Source organism: Capra hircus, chromosome 6 (genome assembly GCF_001704415.2).
Source record: "Capra hircus breed San Clemente chromosome 6, ASM170441v1, whole genome shotgun sequence".
NCBI classification, from domain to species: Eukaryota; Metazoa; Chordata; class Mammalia; order Artiodactyla; family Bovidae; genus Capra; species Capra hircus.
Genome location: NC_030813.1, coordinates 114,955,765 through 114,960,639, shown reverse-complemented (window position 1 = coordinate 114,960,639; position 4,875 = coordinate 114,955,765).

Here is a 4,875-nt window from a genome sequence, read left to right as displayed (position 1 = left end):
CCCGCGGGCGCGGAGTCGGGTTACAGCGGCCGGGCCAGGAACCGCGCGGAGCCGGGAGCGCGCCTGCTTCCGGAGGCCGCCGCTCCGCCCCCGGGGGTAAGAGCCCCCCTTGGGGCTGGGTTCCGCCTCCCACCTGACCTCCGGGTCCCCCGCTGATGCTGCCTGCTAGCCCCGATTCCTGGACCGAGGGGGAGCCGGGGAGGCGGGGGCCCGGCCTGCCTTGGACCCGACTGGCGCGGGGTGAGGGTAGGGGGGAAAGGCCGGCTACCCCCAGCTGCGGGCCTGGGTCCCAGCAGAGGAGTGATGGAGTGTGCACTCCTCCCACCCTGTCACCCTGTCGCAGGCTGGAGGATGCACCTGAAGGGTCTCTTCCATGACCTTGGGCGCCCCCTGCCCCACCTCTGAGCCTGCACCCTGCGGAGAAGTCCTCTCCCCGAAGGACCTCAGTGGGGGGTCTGACACCCCATTTTCAGGGTGTCAAACGGTCTGCGATGAAACGTGGCAGTCCCAACTGGGCGCCTTAAAGCAGCCAGTGGACATCCAGGTGGTGGCATACAGGTTCCCCAGGGTGTCTCCACCAGCCACACGCCCCCCAGATGCAGGGAGCCCAGCACAGACACCCCAACTCCAGGGTGTTGGAGTGCAAACGCCTGTCTGCACCTGGGGCTGTGAGACAGCCCCTTCCCACTCCCCTCCCCTCCCACCGTCTCCTGCCTGCATCACCCAAGCCGGCTGGGCAGGAGGCCTGAGGGGCCTGGGAGGAGGGGGCCCCAGGGCCTCAGCCCTCAGGTGAGAAAAAAGGTGATCGCTAGAGCCCCTCTCTGCTCCCAGGGTCGGGATGGCTCTGAGGTTCAGCCAACACCTTTGAAACCGCGCCCTCCACGGAGCTGGACAGGTGCTCTCTGCTTTCCAGATGGGCACGCATCTGCCCGCCAGCCGCTTCACACAGCCCCACTGCTGTGGTCCAGCCAGCATGTGCATCGTGTACTGGTGCCTGAGCGCTGGGGCCAGACGCAGAGGTCCTCAGACCAGCACTGTCCCCGGGCCACGTTCCTCCCGAGCTGGGCCACTGGCTCAGGCCACCTTGGGAGCCAGGAGTCCCTATGGGTCTCCTTTACCAACCGTCCTGGTAGGCAGGGAGGCCAGACCCTGGAGTCACATGACACTCAGTCCTGAGGCTTGGGACAAGCAGCTTAGCCCAGAAGCTGGGCTGGCAGCGCGGTGCATGTGGGCAGAAGGCGTCGCTCCATCCTGAGCTCAGAGAAGGAGCCGCTCACTCCAAGCATGCCAGCACCTCCGGAGTCTGGGAGTCTCCACGCTGCCCTTGATCCACCAGGACTGTAGCCTCGTCCTTCCAGAACCCCCTGGCCTTGCCCTGCCAGTCTCTGGACACTTTCCTTTGACTTCTCCTCTGAGGTTTGTGGCCCTGGGTGAATGCTGGACCCCAGGCTTCCTGGGTGCCAGCTGGTGGTGCCTGTTCCCGAGGAGGTGTGCTCCCTCCCCGCCATTCCCCTCTCCCACCCCCATGTGCCAACGTGGGCACAGATGAGCCCCCTGGCTGTCCCCTCCTGCAGGTGGGTTCACTTCTAGTCCTGAGCCGTGAGCTTCACACCTCCGATTACAGCCTTCTCGTCCGGTTGGTCCTTCCATCTGAGTGGTGCATAAAAATAGCAACACAGCTTTAAACCAGAAGCATTTCAGACTGGACGAGAAAGATCAGTGCTAGCTGTTGTTTTCAAAGACCCAGGGAGAGAATTTGGTAATCCCCTCTAGGATCACCCTCCTTCCTCCCCAGCGAAGTTGAAAGGGACAACCTCTTGCAAAATCTTTTTAACCAAGAGAGTCTGAGCCCCCAGACGGAGCACTGGGGACAAGTCAGAGGCAAGGTTAAGCCTTTCCAAGGGCCAAATCCTCCCCACCCACTGAATCCCAGCCAGCCAACCCAGCACACTGGACAGTGGGCCAGAGGCGGGAGACCCGTGATTCCGAATGGGACAGGTGAACCAGAGGAGGCCATGGGGCCTGAGTCTGCACGGGCCCGGCTGCCCGAGCCACGGGACCAGCCGACGTGGCTGCCTGTGGAATAAGACGCCGTCTGGTGAGAAGCCACACAGGGCCTTGGAAAAGAACAGAGCCTCTGTTCTCGATGGCAGCGAGCCGTCACTCACCCGCCGCTTCACCAACTCTCCACCGACCCCAGCAAGGGGCTCTCGGTGACCAGGCAGGGTTGACCCAACAGCCAGGAGTCTATGGGTGACTGGGGGCCGCTCCCTGGTCAGTCCGGAGATCCTTTCCTGAGCGGCCCCTCTTTCAGTGCCCAGCTGAAGCATTAAGGTCTAGGGGAACCACCATGACCCCACTCGACCAACAGCCCCTCCCCATGCTGTGTCTGGGACAGCAGTGAAACTTACCATGTTTAATTCAAGCAAGAGGGTTCTCCAAATACAGGCTCGGGGCCACCCCTTCGGGGCCCAGAGAGACAACCCCACTCCCACGCAACCCTCTGCCTGGAGTTGCTGGCGGGGAAGCAGGAAGCCTCCCCCTGTGCAGGGGCGCATGGTTCCTGCCCTGTGGCTCTCAGGTCCTCTGGACATCGGAGAACTGAGTGCCCCTCCCTGCACACGAGGCGCAGGGTCCGCTCAGGGTCATCCCAGAGGCCCAGCCGGGGACCTGTGCTCTAGCCCATGGGCAGCTGGCTTCAATCTACGGCAAAGGCAGCGTCTTCTCCTTCCCAGAGAAGTGAGAGACCCTTTGAATCAAGTGTTTATTAGTTCACAAAGTTCTTGGGAAAGGACGCCGTTTTGCAATACGTTTAAATGCACGTGGAAAGGATCTTTAAAAACAAAACAAAAAAAGCCACATCAGCTGACAGAGCGAATGTTCTAGAGTGCCAGGCACAGACACGGCTAACAGCACTCCTCCGGGAGGGGCCTGTGCCTGAGCGGCCTTCTAGACAATTCCGCGGGGACTCCGGGGAAGGCAGAAGACGGAGAGGAAGACCCGCCCCCTCCAGTAAGTGCTGTCTCTTTCCAGCTGTGGCATTTTCCACGGGACACAATACACACGTGTCCTCAAATGGATTTAAGGCTGTAAGAGCAGATTGTAACCTGGCAGAACTGTGCCCAAGTGGCACGGGGTCCAAGCGCCACCAGCTGGCATGCTTCTCCCACCCCAGAGAAGTTCCAGGAAGAAGAGAGGGTTTAACCTGTAGGTTCACAGCCTGGCCGTAAAGTCACAGACAAGGGGACTGCACTCTCCTTTGCAAGCATTGGGAGTTCCCCAGGAGGCCCCCAAGGGACTCTAGGTCAATGCGCCTACTATGAACCAGGGCTGTGACCAGCAGTCACCACCTCTCACACCTGCAGCCACACACCCCCCAACCCAGCCCAGGGCTGGAATTATTATGGCTTTCATTGAACCTCCTGGGTGGTATATTTTTTAACTGCTCCCTGACCCTCCTTATATGTAGTTATTATTCCCTCAAATAATTTGCTTTATTTGAATTGCATCTTATAATTTACACAGCACTTAAATATATCCTGCTGTGGGGAGGTGCTGGAGAAGCCAGCCGCCAAGGACACCCAGTGAGTTGGAAACGAACTGCAACTAACTAAGAGCCTGGCTCCACTAGGCTCTCAACTCTTACTAACGCCTGAAGTGGCCAAGAGCGCTGACTGTCGAGTGTGCGTGAGGGAGGGATGAGCGCCTCTCCCTGGCCAGCGCTGCAGGCTGTGCAGGGGCCACGGATGAGGCAAACCGCTGCCCTCCATCACACCTCCCACCCTTTTCTGCAGGGGAGGCGTGGGGCTGGGAGGAAGGAAACAGCAGGGATTGAGGAGGGACTCCAGCCCATCCTCTCACTCACTCGCTCACTCGCCTGGTAGAACCGCATCCTCCGAGGACCTACTTCTGTCTGGGCACCCTTCTCTCCTGGCCCCGCGAAACATGATAGACGGGCACTCAGCTCCTGGACACCATGCCTTGGGTCCAGCTGGAAACGATGACACAGTGGGTGGCTTCACCGGGGATGGCCCCCTGGACCACTGGGCCGAGGACGAGGCCGCCACTCAAACAAAGTCCCACCCTCGCCGGGCTTCGGGGCTGAGCCAAGGGGCTGCAGTCGGGAAGGGAGGCCTCAGCTCCCCCCGCTACCCCCCAGCTGCTGCCCTGGATGCCTGCGCTCTACCCACTGCCGAAACTCTCCTGACCACCTCGCGACCATCACTGAAACAGGGGCCTTGAGAGGTGGGGATGGGGCCCACATGCTCTTATATCCTCATAAGAAAAGACTGGGACCCAGGATCTTTTTATGTCCTTCCCCAGTCAAGCCTGGAGAAGGAAATGGCAACCTACTCCAAGATTCTTGCCTGGAGAATCCCATGGACAGAGGAGCCTGGGGCGGGGCGGGGCTATAGTCCGCGGGGTTGCAAAGAGTCAGACACGACTGAAACGACCACCAGTCAAGATGCTGATCCTTTGTAGGAAACAGACCCCAAAGGAGGCAGACAGGATGCAGGTGTGACCAGCGAGTCCAGCGCCCACGCGCCACGAGGAATAGAATGGGAGCACAGGGGACCCCACCCCTGCCCTCGCTGGAGCCTCCCACCATGACGTGAGGCATGGGAGCCCCGATCTAGTCTCCCTGGAACTAGCTCCTGCCCCTGGGCGATGTTAATGACTAGGCTGGAAACAGCAGGCAGCTCTCCTGGGCTGGAGCAGGGGTGTCGCCCTACCCGTGACGGCAGCTCTCACTTTACAGGGGGCCTGCCACGCACTGGGTGCCACACAGGCTGCCTGCCGACCCCCCACCTTGAAGGCAGCACGACAGCCTCCAAGAGGAGGCGGGGAAACAGGCTCAGAGAGGGCAAGTCACTG